The sequence below is a fragment of the Onychostruthus taczanowskii genome, unplaced genomic scaffold (genome assembly GCF_017590055.1).
Source record: "Onychostruthus taczanowskii isolate IOZ18803 unplaced genomic scaffold, ASM1759005v1 scaffold72, whole genome shotgun sequence".
Classification (NCBI taxonomy): Eukaryota; Metazoa; Chordata; class Aves; order Passeriformes; family Passeridae; genus Onychostruthus; species Onychostruthus taczanowskii.
In genome coordinates, this window is record NW_024505008.1 from 2,462,112 (window position 1) to 2,484,825 (window position 22,714).

A 22,714-nucleotide genomic window follows, 5' to 3' on the forward strand; every position below is an offset into this window, starting at 1 on the left:
AAGGGAGCTGAGGTGAGGCGGAGGACGGCTGAGTCTCAGCGCTCCTCCCGCTCGCTCGCTCGCTGTTGAAGAGTGCCCTTCGCCTAAGGAGGGAACGGCTCGGGTCCCGCCCGCATCCCGCCAGCCCTGCATTCCCCCAGCACGCCGTGACAGGCGGTGTCGCGGGCCTGAGCCGTGGGAGCACCGCTGCCAGACTGCTCCTGCTCCGCTGCAGGAGCGACCTCCCTCAAACCTCCATTGTATAAACCATGCAGAGGAAAGGTGTCTCGGAGGCTGGAGTTAGGCTTCTATCGCTCTCACGCCTCGCAGCCCTATGAGAGCCGTCTCTGCTGGTGTCTGCTCTTAACGCATGCAGCACGGCTTTTCCTCAGGTGACCTCGGCTTTTTTCCTTGTTTGGTTATGCAGATTTTAATTACTGTGTCTTTTGATTTCTACAAGACACACAAACGACAACCACTAGTACACATTTACTAGATTGTAGGTAATTATTGGCTGGGTACTGTCTCATGCAGCTGTCAGTTCAGTCTATGAGACTCGTTCTGGCTGTTGGGAGAAGGCAGTAAACAAAGCCATAACTCTTCCAACTGTCAGTTTTTAAATTGCCTGGTGAAGCTACTGTTGAAAGGGACTGCTGAATCTTGGAGTACATTTACTGCAAGAAAAGTGCAAAACATATGAGTATTTTTGGATCTTGTGTAATCCTAAGCAGTCATCCACCTTTCTCAGGAATAACTGACTGATGCATATTATTATAAATTGTCTTAGGTCATAATCAGGGAGAAATGAGTAGCTGAAGTAAAAGACATGCTCTGTGTGTTGTCAAAAACAGTCTGTGTAAATGCATTTGGCTGCTGCCAGAGCACTACCTATGCTAAAGAAGAATGACAGTACTTCTGCAGCTATTTGCAAGTGTACCTTAAGGTCAGTGGTACTTTAATCTTCCTCTGCAGAATTCAAAGGAGTTCGTCTTCACAAATATGGGACCTAGACTTAACTTTATGTCATGGGGTTGCTTTGCTTGTAATCACTGGCCTGACGGAAACTACTGTGGTTATCTCTTGTATAGTACTTGTTTAGATCATTGCTTATTGAGGTGGGATTATTGTGACAGGTGTCTATAAAGTGGGCATTTCCCTGCAGTAGTGAATCCCTTCTTCCCCAAACCGCTGACTCACAAGAATGTATTGCATATTTTGAATATTTCAGTACTACTGTTTACGACAACAGGACATTATTCTGCTTTAAAGACTGCTGCATCTAGCAATATGAAAATGTGTGACTTTCTTCAGTGTTGTTCTGCTGTTATGTTTAGTAAAGAATTGTAAACGTTTGTTTACAAAACATGTCAAATGCTTTTTAGTTGTGAGGGCATTACTCTTCTTTAGAACAAGGTACAGTCATAGCATTTGGAAAGAATACTGCTAAATCAAATCACATTAGGCTTTCTAACACTTATTTTAAATTAGCAGGATTATGACCAATTCCTCCAAGTGTTTTCTAGTATTAATTTAGGCTGTGCCTGGACACCAGACTTGCTGGTTTTGATAATAAAAGACCTTGCTTGTGGGTTGATGAAGTTTGCAGAGCTGCTGATGGTGTTTGTTTCAGAGGGATGATCTGAAACAGAATAGCTTTTCTGCTATTTTATAATAAGCACATTCACTGCTTTTCTCAACTCTAAAGTATAATCTTACTTGGGTTATTAAATCTAGTTTAATTCACCAGCTTCATTGAGTTATAGGATATTTGGGGAAGTAAGACTCCAACTATAAAGCATTGTTGATCGTTTTCAAGTATGCCTGGTACGCTTCAGTGATGTGTTAACAAAGCAAGGACCTTCCACTATGAGCAGCTGGAGTTTCCATTTCAGTGTACCTCAGGAGTCAAGTTTTGCATGCTTACAGGCTGCACCCCATGGCCTAACCTCAGTCACGGCCTTTACACCCTTCTGAGGATTTGGGATTACACATCTGGTAGCATGAGTTTGGAATAATTTGCATTTTTCAAATCCAAGTTTTACTTACAGCACGTGCTGCTTTTAACAACTGCAGGGAACCAACCTCCAAGCAAGTTGTTTCCTTTCCCTCTGTGCCTTCTGACACTGGAGAGATAGTAAGAGATTATGAGTTAAACAAACAATTTACTAAAATCACAATAACCACAGCAATATCAGTAGTGAGAAAAGTATATAAAAAGAGAGTGTCCCACCCACGAAAGGGCATTTATCACTGGGAACAAAAGAAAAAGTACTTCCCAAAGACAGTGCCTGTTATGTACTCAGACAAAGGCAATATGGCCGTGAGAGCTCTGGTGGCTTAATGTTCTCATCCCTCCAGCCCAGTCTCAGTAGGGCAAGCAAACCCCTCTGAATTTTGCACCATGCTGCCACCTCAGACCGCTCCAATATGTTCTGCACAGCCTTCTCTGGCCCTGTCACCACTCACTCCGCTCTGCTGGGGCTTGGGCTCTGAATGGCTCAGCTGAGCTTGTGCCCCTTCTCTCTCTCTTTTCTAATATTCCCCGGAGCAGTTGTCTTGGACTCGCATTGCTGTCCTTCAGCACCACATCCTAAAGCCAGAGCTCAGAGGAACAGGAAAAGGACTGACAATGGTGGAGAGGGGCTGAGTCCACTTGTCTTATCCCAATACTTCTCCCTGGAGAGAGCCAGACAAGATGGTGCAGTTCCCTTCCTGCTCCTTGACTTTTCCTGCTGGGACCACAGTGATGATATGTGTGGTATGGAATAAACAGCATTAAAAGCTCCATTCCATTTTTTATGGAGCCAGGACACAGCAGCGCAGACATACAGCAGTGTCTGGATTTTCATTGTCTTTCATTGCAGCCTTACATGCTCAAAGATTAAAAAAAAGTATATCAGAATCATTAAAATTAGATTAAATACCTAAAAGTAAATCAACATAAAATTGCAACTTCTTTTAAAACATATGTAAATTTTATTGAAATAGAGAGCTACTGCCTCATTTGGATCAAGACTGTTGAATTTTTTAGCAAATCTGCACACAAAAAGATCTACTACATAAGGGAGATGGTGGAGAAAATAAAATCCCACAATAAGTCAAATATTTTTGTGCTTTTAAGCTGAAATAATACAGTTGTCATCAGTGAGAGGGAGCATGAGTTAGTGGGTGGGAAGACTTACAATCAAAAATGTTATCATGAAACGTACATATATTTAGCATAATCAAGCAATTTAAATTTAATTTGCACTTATTAAAATGTGTATAGCACTATTGCACTGGGCATGGACAGTCTAGCAGAGACCTAGTTTTTTCAGTATTGAATAAAGTTTCTGTTGCATTGAATAGGATTAGTATCTTGGTTTGAGCAGAATGGCACAAACAGAAGTGTAGTCTTATGCAAACAATACCTATTACATTTGAGTGTAAAATACTAACCTAGTTCTTTGCTGATGACTGAATACTTCTTGGAGCTGTCTGTGAATATTTTTGGAAAGGGCATTTTAAGTATTTATTGGCAGGAAACTTAGGTTTCTTTTAAACATTAACTGAAATGTAAATGTGTGTTTTTAGGACAAAGAAATGAATACATGTGCAATTATACATAATCCTTCTTCCAGTTTCCAAAGACTATGAGACAGGTTTCCTTGGCCAATTCATAACTTTCCACATGACAGCCAGTCACTGCCTTGTAGCTGAGAGCCACGTGTGTGCTGCATCCTTGAAGGACTTAGATGATGGTGATGGAAGCCTCCTGGGGTGTCCCCTGGACAGGAGATGACAACAACACTCCAGGAGCCTCACAATGCTTGCAGAGCCTGAGTGTGCTGCCATGGCCCAAGGCAGCGAGGCAAGGGTTTTTCCACTTGTCCCCTTTAATTTTCCTTTCCGTGCCAGCTGGAGCATAAATTTATCTGACAGTGCCTGTGCCAGCGTGACCTTTTCTTTAATATGAGACATAGCTTTGCATGCGAAGATTTATGTCACTTGTATTTTGTAACAGTAATTTAGTAAAAACCAGGAGGGTGAAAATATCCCTGTTTCTTAAGATTTGCAGTAATATAGATCCTACAGGTGTTTCACTGTCTTAATCAAAGAACATGGATCTGGTCATATGTCCTATTGAATCAAAAGTGGACATGAAGAGGGTTCAGGGTTCTTGGTTGAAAGGATGTCCAGGCTGCAGTCTGACTGTCACAGTGAGAGCTCTTGTGGACACTTCTCTCCAGTGTGTTTTCTTCAAAGATAACAACAAATCTGATAACAACAAATTTTGTAATTTTGTGACTTCTTAAAATATGTCCAGGTTGATCCATTACACCAAAAGAGTGGACAGGTTCTTAACCCCTTCCATCAATGTTTCCAGTTCTGTGAGTGGCTATGTGAATAACTTGGAGGTGTGGAAAAGCACTGGGGTTATTGCAGAGGGAAGATGGGGGCTGGCTAGGGCTGCTGCTCAACCTCTAATTGCTTAGCCATAAGAAAGGAAGTCATTAATTTTGTGACACATGGAGCTATTTGTTTCATTAATTAGCAGGGATTGGGAAACAGTGGTCTAGAATATATAATACAGACTGATGAGAGATGAGATGAGATGAGATGAGATGAGATGAGATGAGATGAGATGAGATGAGGTGAAAACCTGGAGATGCATCCAGATACAGGGTCTTTCCCATTCTTACAAATAAAGATAATTGTTAGTCAATAAAGTTGATTTAAGAGGGTGAACTGTGCGGCACAGGAGGAGGACCTGCAGAAAGAAGGAGAGTTTAGTGAGCTGGGTTGTATGAGGAGATGTTGCTTTCTCAGGGCAAAGAGCATTGGCTTTTATTGGGATGCTGGGAAAGAGAAAGGAGTACAGATTGAGCTGGGAAAAAGCCTGAAGAGAAGAGAAGGGAATTTGAATTTAGTGTGGAGTGGGACGCAGAGCCAATGAAGACCAGACTGGCATACCATGCATGTTTCTCTGCCTGTACCAGAATGAATCTATAATTGGTTTAGAGTCTTGTGAGTCAGTGAAGTTACACAAGGGAAAAATTTTGTTTGTTATAATTGGCGTATGTAATTGATCCAGCCAAAGAAGGAAAAAGAACAAGAAAAGACAAAAGCCTGAAATGTCAATGAAAAGCTACATAGATAATGTCACCCAAGAGGATCTTAATTGCTACTTTAATTTCACTGAGAAAGATGAAGGTGGTGAGAAAATTTGAAAACTGCTGACTGTCAAGGATTACTTACCTTTTCCTGACACAATGCTGGTACAAAACAGAAAGAGTTGGAGACAGCTGTTTTGTACGGGTATTTGGAACATTATTTGACAGCAGCATAATTCTGAAAATTGAGAGGGCAATATTTTAGAAAGCAGGAGAACACTTGCTTTTAGGGATGTGGCCACTGACACACAGGGAATGAGTAGATGAAAAAATGTTTAGGCTGGATGAGAAGACCATGGAGCTGGTTAAATTACACAGAAACAGCAACCAAGAGTAAAAAGCTGTTGCTGAAGTTTGTTTCTTGTAAGACAGCTGTTGCAACTGATCAAAGCTATTTGTTTCTCCAAGACTTTAATTGTTAAGGGATATTCTGCATTGCCCAATTTTTCATTATATTAATCTCTAATAAAAGGTTAATCTTTCAGCATTTTGATATGTACTAGTCTGTTTTTTGTACTCTGTCAGCATCTGACCAGACTGTCAGTTTATGGTATTTTAATACAGTGTGTATATATTACTGGAAGAGAAATCAAGATATGGCACAATAGAGTTGTATTTAATTATATCTTGAATGACATCAGATTAATTAACTAAAGATCTGCAGAGTTTTCAAAGTGAGCTACATATTTTTCAGTATTGGCCAGTTTGTATTTATCCTCATGTGTAATATTTAGCTATTTTAAAGTGGCTGTTTACCTATGACCTCATTTAAACTTTATTTCCTTTTCTCCTCACCCTTTGCATTTACTGCTCATATATAAAGGTATTATAAAATTATTATATTGAGAATAATAGATGTTTGGATGATAGGAATTGCCACAGTCTTTGCACCGAAAGGTCAAATAAATGCTTATTTTGTAACAAGTGACTCTGCTGTGAAGTGCTTAAGTTTCAGGGGTTTTATCTGGATTTCAAGTGACTGTGTCAAAACTCTTACTTTAGTGTACTTCATATTTGTGTTTCATAACCTGTGCTGAACTTTAAAAATTTAAAAATACAGATACAGAAACTTGGTTATAGTACTAGACTCTCTTTTTTCCTCCCAAGAAATACTGAAAAATGTTCCTTCCCTCTTTTTGAAATGTTGAGTGCAGAAAAGACTTATCATCAGTTACTATATTGTTGCAGAGAAAATTGCTTCATAGTATTTAAAGAAAAATATTACTAAAAGAGTTTTAAAACTGCCACTATGTCATTTAGCACCCAGTCTTGTAGGATGTTCTAGTTTAACTGGTTTGTCTTATGTGCTAACAAATTAATAGACCCAAGTTTTTGTTTTGTTTTTTTTTTTTTTTTTTCTTTCTTCTTGGATAAATTTCTGGTCTTTGGCAAGATGACTGAGAATTGATCTAAAGACTATATTTGTCTTTTCCTCTCTAATCTTATTATTTATCCTAGATCTTGGATATTACAAGTGTTATGTTCTAGATAATTTTAAGAGGGTAGCTATAATGTAATCTCTGAAGCTCTTAAGTTTAAAAAAGAAATATCTTCTCTTCCTTGTAAGAGAAGGCAGAATTCCCCCAATTTTTATATATGGTAGACTTAATTTATGGAAATGACAAATTAGATCACCTTTAGTCCAGTATGGAGATTTTTTTATGTGAAGTTTGTGTTCTGCTCAGTGTTTGTTCCATTCAGTGTATTTCTTTAAGTGTGAACTGATGACAAACCATAGCAAGTGCACCAGAATTATCTCATATATGTAGAATATACAAATACCAGAATGCATTTATATATTAAAGTCTTAATATATAAGTAAGTGACTGTGCTGGTTTGAAGGTAAACTAGCAGGAGAAATTAACTCCACACAAGTACCTTGTGAGAGATTTCAATTTGGAGTTACAATTTAATAGGAAAATTAAAATAAAGGCAGAAAGTACAGAAACACTGTCTTAAACCGACAAAGTCAGAGTACAACCTGGCCCCTGATGGTCGGAGTGGTGGTTGCAGTCCATTTAAGCAGTAGCTGCAAGACTGTTGAAATGATGGTTGTGGTATTGTGGAAAGCAATTGTCCTGTGCAAATTTGAGTTCCCACTCTGGATGCCCGTTGGTGGTGGTTGTTCTTCTCCCAGTCCCAAAGCCTCAGGTAATATATGGTCAGATTCAGGCAGGAATGTTCAGGACCTTCCCCAGGGCGCGAAAATCTGCAATGGATTGGTATAATCCCATGAGTCCTCTGATCTTTTGGAGTCCTTGGTGACCTAGGTTGGTAGGGCTGGGCATTAGGGCTGTTGAGCCATTATGGCCCACTGGCAGAGATGGCCCCCTTGGGCTGGGTGTTGTTATAACTGCCAGTCAATATGTGAAGACAAAGAAATGCTGTCCTGCTACTCAGGGTTTAACATCCAGTTTGCAGCCTGGCATTGGGTGTACACTGAGCAGATGTTGCAAATGATCCACCATTAACAGTTCATCAGGAATAATGGAGGTGGGTGTGGAATACATTGTTTGGCTACACCCATATGGACACTCTTGGTGATTCATACCTTGGTAGCAAGCAAGAGGTTTCATATTTCAAAGGCTTAGGAACAGTGATGTACCATCACTGTCAAAACACCTAGTTTTGAAATGTTCAGACTCAGTGTGAGATGTGAGATCTGGGGATAAAAATATTGCAGTACTGGCAATACTTATTGTCAGTACTTGTCAGTAAAGGCACCTCATGTTTCATGTGAGTGACTCTTTTGGTGAGGAGAAAGACTATGTCTTATCAAGTCAGGTAATTAATAAGGATGGTGAGCAGTCTTGTTCCTTTGTGCTCTTCTTGGATGTTACTGATTTACTTTTGTCTATAGTCATTTGAGCCAATAAAATCTTACAATCACAGAGTGGATTGTGTTGGAAGGACCTGAAGGATCATTTTATAGTGCCTTATAAACTGATGGGTACAAGTTTGGTTACGTGGATAATTTGACACAAAGGGATTTTTTTTATAATTATTATAATACCTCTTGTGATGTATTGAATTAGCAGGATTAGAATGTCGTCCTAATTTTGGCCAAAGACAGAGTTAATCTTCTAACAGTTCCCATGAGGGGTTGCAGCTTGGAGCCTTGCAGGCACCCTGGGATTGTTGTGCTACACCATTCTTGTCATCGTAGTGGGCAGGAGTAAGGGGATTACATTTCTGCCAAGGAGGGGAATGTGGCTTTGGCACCACACAGAGGATTGCCACCATTTTGTTCCCTTCTTCCCCCGGGAGCAGGCATTGAATGTGGTGGTGGAGCAGCTCCAGCTCTAACTGTGGTGCAGTCATATGGGGTTGAACTCAGTGAGCGTTTTGCGTGTAAATCACCCTCTCCATATAGTGGTGATATTAGTGTTGTTGCTGTTAATATTTGTTTTCTTATTACATTGCTGTTGGCCAGTATGGTTATCTCAACCTACTTCTGCCTTTTGTCCTTCTGTTACTGTCTGCATAATTTCCAGCTCGGTTTAAACTAATGTTTAAACAAAGGATTTAACAACAGATCTATCTGAGATAACAACAGATCTATCTGTTCAGAGCCAGTTGGAAACAATTTTGATCTGAGCATTTTTTGTGTTAGCTACAGAGCCCCCTGGTTACAATATTGCTTGGTCTGAGCATATGGGCGTGGTGCCTGACTCATATCATTCCTGCATGTGTTCCTCATGGTGCTCTTTTCCAGAATGGGGAAAGGGATCAGAATGGCTTTGTTGCTGTACTGTGTGATATACTGTATGACATTATAACATCAAGGGCAATGAGGGTCATTTGGGATGTGTATTCCGTGCTGCTCTTCTGCCTGGCCCTGGGGTGGTACCTCTGGGAATTCATTAATAATTGTATCCAGTTTGGGGGGTGGAACAGGAGAGGAAAATGCAGTAGCCCAGGGGCCAGTTAGGATAGAGCAGGATGTAAAAACATGCTCTACAGTGCAGCCAGGGAGAGTGGTCCTTCCTGGACCTCTGGTAAAAATTACCCACAGAGACTCAAGGGTGACCCTTGGGTTTCTGGAGTCAGAGATACAAAGTATCCGGCCCACTGACCCTAACTAAAAATGAGATCCTTGCAGTTTATTGAAGGGGTTTGAGCAGTTTCAGAAGTATTTGGCATCAAAGCACAGCTCCTCCTGGCACTCTGACTGCCAGTGCTGGGCTGGATGTGCAAAGGGGAATTCCCATGCCACTGATATACTACATGGAGTAAGTGTATTGCTCTGACCACCCAGTAAGCTTGAACAGGAAACAGCCATTGCTCAGGGATCTTGGAAATTGTCATGAACTGGCCCAAAGGTGAAAATTTTGGATTATTAGCAGGAGAGGGGAAGGAAGAAGTAACATGTGCTGTGGATGGCCCACCACATAATCAACAGCCAGAAAATGAAAATAATATATGCTCTATTTTGTGATGGTTCCTGCTCTGTTATAGGAGTATATCAAAAATATGTTATGGAGTCTTACACGGCAAGTCACAGAAGCTATGGAGGGACAAGGTGCATCAAGTCAGGTTGCAGAGCTGAAAGCCATCCAGCTGGCTTTAGATATTGCTGAATGAGAGAAATGGCCCGTGCTGCACCTCTGCACTGACTTCTGGATGACAGTAAATGCACTGCAGGGGTGGCTGCACCAATGGAAAAAGACCAACTGGCAGGACAGAGGTAAACCCATCTGGGCTGAAGAATTGTGTTGAGGCGTCATTTGCCAGGTAGAGGATTTGGTTGTAAAAGTACATCAAGTAGATGCACACATACCTACATACCTACAAGTCAGGCTACTGAAGAGTATCACAACAATGAACAGGTGGATTGGGCTGCCAAGATTATAGTGTCTCAGGTGGACCTGGGCTGGCAGCATAAGAGTGAATTATTTCTTGCATGATGGGCCTCAGCTTATCAGGGAAGAGCGGCAAAATAGAGATAGGCTTGTGATCACAGGGTGGACAGGATATTCCAGGTTATTCACAACTGTGAAACATTCACTGCAATCAAGCAGGCCAAGCAGGTATGGGGGGATGATGGTTGAAACACAAATATGAGGAGGCTTGGCAGATTAATTACGTCATACACCATACAAACCAGCCAAGGCAATTGTTACATGCTTACAGTGGTGTAAAGAACCCACTGGATGGTTGGAGATGTACCCTGTGCCTCACACCGCTGCCTGGAACACCAGCTTGGGGTTTGAAGACCAAGTCCTGTGGTGACATGACACCCCAGAAAGAACTCAATTGGACAATGAAACGAATTTTAAAGACGTTTCACAGAGTCACTTATGCCAGAGAGAGTGCGTATCATACTCCCTGCCATGCAGCACCTTATGGAAAAGTTGAATGGTACAATGGACTGTTAAATACCGCACTGAAGGCAGTGGCTGGTTGGACCTACATTTAGCAAATGTAATCTGATTGTTAACATCCAAGGCTTTATCAATTGAGCTGCCCTTGCCCAATCAAAACCTCCACATACTGTAGGAATTATAAAGTCACCAGGGTACATATAAAAATGTGTTAGGGAGAACAGTTTTGATTAGTTCTGCTTGCTATCCATGGGATTTTTTTTGCTCAAGGACCTGGGTGCACTTGGCAGATAATGCAGAGGGTCATGGAAACATGATGTGTACTTCAAGGAGACTTGATTCTTGGTTGAGAACAGTCTGTAATATTGAATTGTGTGTGTAATATTTGTTGCTGACCCTGCCACTATATGTCAAAACTACTGTGGACAGGATGTGTGGGGGAAATGCTGGAGTGGTTCTGGGAAGATGTTTTTACAGTTGCTATCTTGCTTCTGACCTTAATTTAGATAATAAATTTGGTTGTTTTTTACAGTACAAGCTGAACTCTCTATAATATTTTAATGTTATCATTTAGCAGGACAAAGCCAATAAGAAGAAAGAATTTTGATTTTTAAAATGAATACTTACAACTGATTCTGGTAAAATCTATGTCTCTAATAAGCTTTGATGCAGAAATTTCTGACCTAGGTACAGGTTGTGTTCAAATTGAGTCATCTTTTTATGATGTGCTAATGCAACACAAAGAGTTTTTTGTTTGAAAGTTTTATATAGACAAGATTAGTTAGGAAAAGTAATAAACTACAGAGGAAATCCTGACAATAAGTGAGACCAAGATTTCTGGTAAGAGAAAATGCAAAGAAAGAAGAGCAGGAAAGGCAAAAGCAGTATCGATAGAAACTCTTTAATGCTCAGACAGGGGCTTATGTGTGCAGCTTTAGGAGACCTCCTTCTGGCTGTCCTGAAGGAATTGAAGGAGATAGCTGAAAAAAAAGAAAAATTCCAAAAGCAAAACCAGTTGAAATAAGTTTATGACTACACTATACCTGAACAAGAAGCAGAAGTCCACAGGATTTATTTTATCACTGAATGAGACAGCCAATCTGGCACTTCAGGATTTTTTTGCAGTGTAGGATACGTACGTAAAGACAGGTGGACTTCCCATCTACCACAATCTGTTAAAAATCTAGGTTCAAGGAAAAAATGAAGGAATTTATAGAAAAATGTGACAATGCTTCCTTTTAAATGATGGGAGAAGAGAAAAAGTCTGTTTTAATAGCAAATAGTATCATTTATGATTTAATTCTGGAATATTGATGAAATTGAAAATCAAAAATTCTGCAATACCTTTCAGTAGTATGCATTATGGAAAAAATTTCTGGAAGAAATAGAAGAAAGGAGGACTGATGTACTTGAACTAAATGCCTAAAAATAAGTATGTGGTATTAAAAATGAGTAGATTGAAACACATTTAGACCAAGAAATCTGATATGATAGACTGAGAAAAAAACTATGTACCCTAAACTCAAATGAGCTGTTATAAAAAAAGTAACTTTTTCCAAACTCACAACTTCTATGGCTAAAATCTGATATTGTCAAAATATAAAATAAGTTGGAAGAGATGAGAGATATTTGCACATTTTTGTACAGATAAATGCAGTCAGAGTATTCCAAACATGACAATGCTTTTGTTGTTAGGAAGTTTAGAATTTTGGTATGTAAATAATGTTTCATATTAGTACCTAATTACTACTTGTCACTGGCCCTTTATTGGAAGTGCAAACTAGAAACACTTTTCATGTATTTTCTTTTTTGTTTTTTTTTAAGGTCAACACATAGAAAAACAAAAGAAAGGGAAAACCCCCAAGCTTTAAAAAGGATGTTTTCTTAATTCTTACATTAATATTTTTTAAAGAAACCTTCAGATGAACCAAACAGCAAAATCAAGAATTCAAATAATCCCTTGGTAGCTAGACTTTCATGAGACACTTAGGACCCTGAAGACTGGGACATTTTTATGGGTGATATAAACAGATATTTATCATATAGGAAGTTCCTCTTACATTTTCAGACTTCTTTTAAGTGCCTGAATTCCTGTTTCTATATGCTCAAATTGAGCATATTTGAAGACTGAGTTTATTTGAAGGTCACAGCTGATGTTGAGGAGCCAGACCAAAGTAGGAAGTCAGATTGCTGCATAGAATGTGACTGGCAGAGCTTGTGCCTGCTTTGCTTTCAAGACAGACATCACTCAGACAGTGCTGGGAGTATATTTGTAAATTTCAATTCCACAGGCTTAAGCTAATCTTAGTTTTCTTTACTTACAAGAAAAGTCAAAGTATTTAGCTTGGCTTTAGACCTGAATGGGAAAAGAAGTGGTGTGTGAAGGAAGAAGCTGTTATGAATATGTACAAATACATGTGTGCTTCCAGAAGTATTCTTGGGGCTTCAAGGAAACACAGGAAGAAAAAGACTTACAAAAAAGAGTAAGTGGTTTTAACCGGTTATTTGAAGTAATTGCCTGATCTGCTTCTGATGAGAGCTTGTGTGAACTTTTCTGTCAGAATACTCCTTGTCATCATAAGTAACTTAATAATTTAGGAACTGCTTTTCTCTTTGGTGTTTAGGGTTTTTTAAAATTTATTTTAAAAATATTTTTACGCTTCACTTTTCATGTCCGGTGGTTTCCTGTCCTGTTTGGTTTGTAGATTCCAGTAGCATTAAGGCTCCTCTATTAGTAGATAATAGGTTTCTTTGGGAGGGATGCTAATCCAACATGCTGGAAAAATCTGCTGGGAAACTCCTTGCAATCATTTCACCAAGTCTTGTCTTTCTCTTCAGTTTCTATGGTAATACTATACTTTTCTCATCAGTGTCCTGGTGGTAAAGACAGTTTAATTATTAAACATCAACTTCTCCATTGAGTATTGTAGTTTCAACAATAAGGATTTTGGCTTGGCTTAACCAGCACAAGTACAGCTGCAGGTTCTCTTGGCAGTTTATCTGGCTGGGGCTACATTTAGCTCCACAGTTGAGCTACATAGGTAGCTTGAAGTAAATCTCAGCCATCTGCAGCCACCAAGGTACATGATACCCAAAACAGACTCCCTTTTGGCCAAAATTGGGAGGCATGATTCTGCTTTTGGAAAACTGCACAGCTTATGGTTTAAATGATAATAAATGCTGCACTTTGCAGCATTGCTTCATCCAAAATGAAGCGCAGTACAAATTTGCTTTATTAGGTGGAACAGAGTCTCAAAAATAACCATCTTTCCTTAAAGGAGCCAGCTCTTCCAATGTAGAAGTTTTAATGTATGGCTTTGACCTTAGACTAACACTGTGTATATATTTAAACATAAGCATAATTTTAATAAATAATAATTTTCTTCGTGCTGTATGAGTGAGTACTCTTGTACCATCTGAAATTGAAAGCCAGGTTCCTAATTACCTATTTACTAACTAACCTAACCTAGTTCAGATTTATTCCATTGAGAGATTTTTTTGGATCTTCCATGTGAAGGTTTTTTTGGAAATAATTAAACAAGTGTGTATGTACATTCTTATCACATTATCATCTAGGTTGGAAAAGATCTTTGAAGTCATCGAGTCCAACCTATGACCCAAAACGACCTTGTTAACTAGACCATGACACTAAGTGCCATGTCCAGTCTGTCCTTAAACACTTCCAGGGACAGTGACTCCACCATCTCCCTGGGCAGACCATTCCAATGCCTCATCACTCTTTCTGTGAAGAACTTTCCTAAAGACAAACCTAAACATTCCCTGGCACGGCTTACAACTGTGTGTCCTCTTGCCCTGAGAATATGTCTTCTTGTCCTATGAGACATGTTTACATGCAGGAGTATGCATAAGGTATGTGTCATTTATGTACATCATTGCTACAATGAAAGAAACTTGAGGTGTCACTGCACTTCAGTAACACAGCATCAGGAAGTCTGTGTCTCTTCTCAGTGGCAGTTTCATGGTTATTTTCTGTGTTGCTGTCAAACTGAATCTGAATCTATCTTTTGTGTGGTCATGAAGGGAAATGGTTTATCACGGAACTGAGGACTGAGAATGTGTGCCTTGTGTAATGCCAGGGGAGCAGTGACACATACCACTCGGTTTTTCTGTCTTACACTAAGGCCTTGCTGATACTGATGTTGTTGTGTAATTTAGGTGTCTGTGTTTTGTGCTTGTACTGTGTTTGCTTAGCCCTGGTCCTATAAGGACATTAGCTTTGACATTCTGGCAAATCCTTATTCTGTTTGGGATGAAGTGCTCTGTTCTCTAGTAAAATTTTAATGTATCTCAGGTGTAGTGGAGGAGATGCAAGGAGCATATTGTCCTGAAATGTGAATTAATATATTAAAAATATACAGAGGTAAAATAGCACCTCATCATGCTAATGGAGAAACTGATTCATTTGTTGCCTTTCTGAATGTGAACAAGTGACACAACTTCAAGATTGGCTAGATTCAGAGGTTGTGTGGACAATGGAACTCAAAATGCTGTGAGTAACTGAACATGAAAGTAGAAGTGTGTCCCTGAGCAGATGGTCCTGTGGATGAAGGCAGAGGACTCTTGCAGCAACCTTCTTAAATAAGGAGCAGAGATAAGAGCTTGGCTTTCTGTGTCTCAGAAACTGGATCTCATGAAAAGAAACTATGTTAAAGTAGGCAGGTTTTAAACCCGGTCTTCATATATATCTAGAAAAAGCAAAAAATCTTTCAGCAATTCTAATATAGTAAGGAAACTCTGAGGTATATTCAGTTTATTTTACCGGTTAGCAAGTATGTGAATTCCATAGGCAAAATCCAGTAATTGTAGTGATGGCAAGTTTTTCAGCCGTTGCTTTACTGTCTTGCCTTTTAGCATGTTTGAGGGAGATGGAGATCCACTGGAGCAGTAATACATGTGAACAAACTCTTACTGTTTCAGTTGTATTTAATTGTATCATTATGCAGTTGTTCTGAAAGAAACACCAATGTATTATGTAAGTTATGCTTGCTCATACTAATTATCTCTTTCATTAAACTTACTAGAAGTCTGTAAGTAATTATTTAAGACTGGGTATAAGTAACTCTTTCATACTGCCTGTCACTTGAGATTAATATCAATAAAATTAAGTATTAGTTGCTTGTCAAAGGAGAAAAGCTGGATTTCTAGAAAATATTTCCAACATGCTTTTCATGTAACTCTACAGCATAACCCAGCAGACTGTTGCCTAGTGATGGAAGGGGAACACATTACTAATAGTAGTCACTAAACCAAGCTGTTAATCCTTCCAAAGCATATGAGGGAATTGTACTGTTTCCATCCTTTACAGCAAATGAATTAATTGATTATTTTGGTTTTTAAATTATTTTTATGGTGATTTAAATGGTTATTTATAAATGACTGTGCTTTTACTGGCAATGTGTACAGTTTCAGAAATGTCATTCTGTACCTTAAAAAGCATCAGTAGTGAATATTATAAATATCTGTGTCTTTCAGTGCCAACAGTGATGTTTCAGAGAACCGAAGTTGTTCCCTAAGTGCCCACTGAAATCCTACATGACTGTGAGGCTGTGTGTGCCTTCCAGCCACTGCCAGCTAGCCAGATGCCATACCTGGTTACTCCCATGATGAGAAGCTGTTTGATGCCCTGTGAAAATTGAAAGCAGAATTACAGTCATGGAGTCTCAAGGACTGCTGCTGTAATTGCTGACTTTTCCTACTGTGTTCCTTATTTATGTTTAAAAATCAAAAGGGCTATAATAATACCTGAAAGAGATGTAAGAATAGAATTAGAATATCTGAAATAGATAGAAACCAGCCTGGAAAGAGATTTTTGAAGTCTTAAGACTGATTAGAGTACGAGATAAATGAATTAAGTGTTCAGGAAAATTAGGAAAAAGATCTCATGAGACATTCAAAAATGCCTGAAATGAAGAATATATAACTTAATCTTGAAAATTTGATTGCGGATTTTAAAATTTATTTTATGCTTATTCATCTTTTTTTACATAGATTCTAACAGAACAAGCAGATTGCATTCTCCCATTAAATGTTTTGCTGGTAGGCACTATTAGACAACTATCTGAAGCACCAGCTGGCATATTAGATTTGTGCTTCACCTTACATTTGTATAGGAAATCCATCATAACTAGAATTTTAAGATAGTGAATGTGAGTTAGTCTAAACACTTTCTGCCTGTTTCATTGCTGCTCTGAAAGTTTTCGTCCGTTTCTTTAGCCTTTGCATTCTTTTCTGGAATATATACAGTGTTTAATTGCCATATCAGTAGTCTCATGTGAATGGTCCTGTACCTGGGTACATATCTGCAAGATTTGTACTGGTAGCATCCAGTCACAGATTGATGTTGCTAGATGAAAGGACTTTCAGTTTCACATTCTCTTTCTTTCTTTCAAGCCTGGTTATTTTCTTCGGGCCATGCTGCCCTATTCCCTAATACCAGTTTTCCAACTTGCCATCCTCCATTTACACTGCAATTATCAGGGCTTTTATCCTTGTTTTGTACAGCTGGAGCCAAAGCAAAGTGAGGTTAATCCCAGAAAGTTTTGGGGTTTGGTGACTGCAGATTTTTGCAGGATGTTCTGGAGTTGTGTGTTTACTTTGAAGTTTTGAGGTTTGGCCTCATCTTTCCCCATGGAACACTAACATTAGTCAGTATTTTAGTCCTAAAATAGTGTTTCTATGTTCATTTTTTCCCTCCTTCTTCAGGTTATTTTTATGGGAGGAGACATTTTATTATTATTAGTATTTTAGAAATAGTTTTGTTAGGTGAGTGTAGGAAATCCAAATCTGTGTTTGTGATAACTACCCGTTCTCATTTCTTATAAAGCAGACACTACTTCCTGTTTGGCCAGTTTCAGGTTGCTGACCCAGTTTTGCTCACCATTTTTTCTGTAGAGGGAGATATAACCTGTTACAGTCATGGTGAGGCCTTGATAAGTCTTTGTTACAATCACTGATGAACTATGAAAAAAAAACAAACAACCCATCTGTGACGGGAAATAGTCTGGGAAGAATTGCAAATAGATTTGTCTGAATGTGCTCCACATGTTATGTTGGAATTCATAATTGGATACTGATTGCCTGTAGCATTTTCTGCTGTGACTGTAAGAATATATTCTCATTAGAGGACACAACTAATATAAGGTTTGTAAGATAATGTGGTTTATTCCAATGGTATTTTTGTCCAGGAGCAAGTGACTGCAGAAACAGTTAAATATATCAGCTGCTAAAGAAAAAATATATATAGGAAATAGTGCTGACAAAGGCAAAACATTGACTCCCAGTTCTCCTGATGTATATTATTCAAATAAGAATGAAAAAAAACTTAGTGTCTTCATATAATAAATATGATATATTTAAGTACAGCATATGGCTGCAGACTGAACAGAAGTCCGTAACTGATGCTCTTGTTGGCATACCTCTGGTAATATTGTTGAAGCATATCAGAAGAGGAATCATGAATGCTAAGGCCATCTGTTGAAAATGCCTCTGAAATATGTGCTTTTAGAATGGAAGGTGTAGTCCTCTCCCAGAACACCAGGATGTCACACCTTGTAATGCTCTCTTGCTGTGCTTGAGTGTGCAGCTGGCACACTGAACCTGCCAGCCTGGTGAACCTATGTGAGCAGGAGGCCCGCAGTGCCAGGAGAGAGGAGGCAGGGCAGAGAAGGTGCACAGGAGAGCTCTGATGCCCTGCTCTGGATGTTAGCAAGTTTGTGTTCAGGGCACATATGGGAGATACAGGGCATAAACCTGGCCTTCTCCTTTTCTGCTAGTGGCAGCGTTACTGGGAGCTGGTGTAATACTGTACAATTACAGCTACATTTTTTTTTTCTGCTAATTATCATTCAAACTCATGTTAAGATAGTCATGCATAAAAATTGGTAATTTTTTAGCATCACTGAACAGAAATATTTCTACTGCAGTTCTTCAGAGCATTCCATCCAATGATTTCCAATACTTTATGATCTAGAGATAAATAGATCTGCTGTTAATAAAATGGGCAGATATCACATTGCAGAAAGGCATAGACAGCAACTTGAAAAAATTTATAAACAAAACTAATTTAAACAAAAGGCAGTTTTTAAATACAATCAAAATTGGTTGTATACCAAGCAATGAGAAATGCAAGCCTCATCTCTGTAAGAGAAGAATAGTATTTTCAAAAGGAGAAACTATAAAAGGGATCTAGAAGTCATAGTTAACAAGCAGTTCTGCAAGAGAACCTAATATAACATGGCAGCAAAATCATCTACAGTGGCCTCCAAATGTATAAAACTTGATATCCTGACTGTGAAGAGAGCTGATTTCACCAGTGATTAAGTGGCTGAGAAGGGCATGAGAAAATTGCACACACTGTATGCATTTTTAGGAAGATGTTGGAAAAGAAAGTCATGGCTTGTCATACAATTCTCAGGTGAAGAAAATGCGGATCAGAGAAAACCTGAGATCCGTATTCAATTTACCTAAACAAAGGTGGAAATTATTATTATGCAGGAGAACACATAAGGTCTCTCATTAGGTTTATCCCTGCAGGATTGCTAGTGATGAGAGCAGGGGGAAGTGAGACAGTATTTTGCTTGCTTCTGCAACATTAGATAAATCTTTAGGCACATCAAACAAGTGCCTTTGATTCTTGTTATGGAGAAAGGCACATCTGACTTGTATTTATTAGCTTGATTAGCTTTGAGAGCAACCTATCAAGGTGCACAGCAGACTTACCATCCCCTTGCACCTCAAGAGGATCTGTTTTGCCCAAGCAATGTGGTGGACAGTGGCAGGTGAATATACTTTAGTATGCTGGAGAGCAGCCAACATGTGTGACTTCTTAGCCTTGTGAAGTCTCAAGATCTGAAATTGCTGAATCAGTTGAAACTTGCTCAGGTTCAGTTTTACGAGGGGCTGGTGCCTGACAGGGAGTATGATATACCTCCTCAATACCATGCTCTCTAGCCCAGGTGTCTATGGGGTTGTTTTTGAAATGAGCCCTGTAGTCCAAGTCAGTTCTTTCTGGGATGCCATGTACAGAACTTGCTTTGCAAGGTCCAACATGGTGTTCCAGGTAGTGGTATGAGGCACAGGGTACATCTGCAGCCATCCAGTTGTTCTTTACATGAATATCAAGGTAGCTATTACCTTGGTATGTTTGTGGGAGTGTGATGTAATTAATCTGCCAGGCCTGCTCATATTTATATTTTGATCATCATCACCCATACCACAGAGTCTTTACCCATTTGGCCTCCTTGATTGCAGTGAACGTTCCACAGTTATGCATCACCTGGGAAATAGTGTCCTTGTTTAAGCCCACCCCTCAGTCGTGAGACCATGTGTATGCTGCATCTCTTACCAGATGATTGGAGAAGTCAAGGGCCCTTTGAGCCAGAAATAACTCACTCTTACATTGCCACTATGGTGGAACCATCACTAAAGAGATCATGTTGCTTTTCATTTTCTGGTAGCTGCTTAAGTGATGGACAGGCCCTCCTCACCATGTGTCATCTTTTCCTTCTCCATGTCTGGTAGTCAGATACTCTGAGATTTTCACTTTTGGGCCAGTTCATTATGAGCTCCAGGATCCCTGGGCAACTGGGTTTTCCTTGTTGAGCTTGCTATCTGATCAGTGCAGTCTACTTACTCGGCACAGCCTCAGTGGCATGACGTGTTTAAGAGACTGTCCCTTTCAACATTCAGCCCAGCACTGACAGTCGGGGTGCCATGAGAAGCTGTGCTTTGGTGCCAAACACTTTGGAGGTGGCTTGAGCCCCACTAATAAAACGCAAGGATCTCATTTTTGCTGGACTGTAGCAGACTTCAGATCCTTTTTGTCCATGACTCCAGATTGTAATATACTGTCCTCTTCCCAACACCCTTATCAATGCCCAGATTCCAGGACAGGAATCCCAGTTTCTTAGATCTTTACCATTTAGTTTCATATAGGGGGCCACATTGTGGCCAGTATTGGAGCAGAGAGGTCACAAGGACTCACCTGACTGAAATCCCGTGTATCTCACAGCTGACTTGGGGCTAGGAATTAGGTGATTATCTTTGGCCCTGCCCCCTGTTGTAAGGGCTCTATTTCTTCATCCCTCACAAAGTCAACTGATTTTATCTTGGATTTCTTCTTTTGTATAGGGGCAACTGCTACTGGCATGGGTCATTTCTGTGGTTCAGCTGCATTTTGAGTGGCCACAGTGCATCTTTCTCTGCTTTCCTCCTCTTCCTGGTGAGGGTGATATCTGGTATCAAGCCATATTCAATGAATAGTAGCCAAGGTCCAGACGCATTGTAGAACATCCCTCCTGTCTGAAACTGCCATACCATCTTTCTTTCAAATATTCTGCCACTTGAACAGGGTCCTGTAGTTATTCAGGTGTGAACTTCCAAACCATTGGAGAAGAATAGTGCTTTAAAACGTGGCCTCTTTTTTTCTCCCACATTCTGTGCCACTCGTAACTATCCACCCTTAGGCCACATCTCTGAATATCAATCTTCCTAGAAATCTCTTTCTTTGCTCTGATGTAGATTTCTTCATGTTGATGTAGACAGCTCTGAGGAGACATGGTAGACTGAGGAGCAAGAACATACCTTCTTTCACATACAAAGGGACTTGAGAATTCTCAAAAGCTGTGGTAGCAGGCCTGAAAGAGGAAAATGGAGTCAAAGGCTGGGGAAAATAATCCTACCCTGTTTCCTCCTTACTGACATGGTAAGATTTATTAATGGACTCCCAAAGGTAGTACCTGAAGTAAGGCAGGAGAGCAGCACTGAACACACATCCCAAATGACCCTCATTGCCCTCGATCTTATCATGTCATAAACTGATATCCTGCTGTACATCAACAAAACCATCCCAATCTCTCTCCCATTCTGAAAAATGCCAACACATACTGCACATATGGGAATATACACAAGTTGTTATACCACAACCACATGAACAGACCAAGCAACAATGTCACCAGTGGCTCCACACATAATACAAAAAATGCCTAGACCAAATTTATTTCCAGTCTGCTCTGGGCAGATCTGCTGTTATTGCAGCCCTTTGTGCCCCACATTATGCACCACATAAAGCTGTCATGATTTAGGAATGGCACTCCCTGATTTTGTGATTCCACTGAGACTCTCCAAACTACATTCTACTCATTCAGTCCTCCTCCCCCTTCTCACATTAAGGCTACTTCCAGACAGGCTTTAGGAATGAATTAGAGCGAGAGAAATCAATGAGCCTCTTCAGAGCAATGCCTTGCTGCAGTGTGAGCTACAGGATGGAAACTCTCCAGCTGTTGTTCCTTTGCACGGAAGGCTCCAATCTCATCACTGTTCATGGCCCTGGTGCGTCTCAATCTGGCAGCAGTCACCTGTGCTGCACAGTGGTTCTGCATGCTTTTTGGGTTACTGTGTCCTTACCATAAAATAATCTGTATGTTTGAGCAGGGCTGATACATATATCAGTGGAATTGCTGCTGTTTGCATCCAGGACTGGAGGGAGTTTGGGTAGCACTGTTGTTCTCTATGCAGTGTTTCATACTTGAAAAGAAGGAAACACATTAGTTTAAATACCAGTTTTAGTCAATTCACTCTTTGATAATGAACTTTCAGAACAGCTAGTCTGTACAATCTGTGTTTTAATCAAGATAATGATGCTTTTAGTATAATGTGAATCACAAGTAAGAGTTTTATTTGCGAAGCTTCACCTTATTGTTTTTTTCCGGAATATTAGCACTAGTTTTGTCAAGAGGCTTTACTGATCCCCTACGAATTAAGACACCTTACAGTTTAGCTACAGTCTATAAATACATCGAAAGCTTTTATTTTCAAACATTGTTTTCTTTCATTAAGTGTAAGCCCCATTGTTGCAAGGGAAATCAAGATGGCTGGAATGTTACTGTTTCTGAATTATTGTATATTAGCTTAGGGGAAATATTTGGAGAATATTTGAAGGTGAATTAACTGGAAGTTCTTCTGAAGGCATACAAAATCTTGTCTTGTACGGTGGTTTTAATTCTGTGTGGACTGGCATTTAGCAGGAGCACTTGAAAGAAATATTTTGCTTCATCTAAATTGTGGCTAACACCATAAAAAGGGTGTATGCAGTATAATGCATCACTCATATTTAGTTGTTCCCAAATTACCAAAGTCCCTGCATTCCTGCTGGCAGAAGCAGTGATTGCAGGTTGTGTGCACTTAGTCGCAGATGTACTGTGTTAATGAGGAGAAGACTTTTTCTGGTGGGTGGATGAG

General features: G+C 39.7%; 1 protein-coding gene across 1 annotated transcript in view; it reads left to right on the forward strand.

Moving 5' to 3' along the window:
- Positions 1–892: 892 nt before the first annotated feature.
- Positions 893–22,714, forward strand: part of LOC121345367 (multiple C2 and transmembrane domain-containing protein 1) — a 117,904-nt gene continuing 96,082 nt past the window's right edge. The window contains exon 1 of the mRNA XM_041422182.1: positions 893–922. The gene's annotated coding sequence lies outside the window, so the exon portion shown is untranslated. The remainder of the gene's footprint in view (positions 923–22,714) is intronic.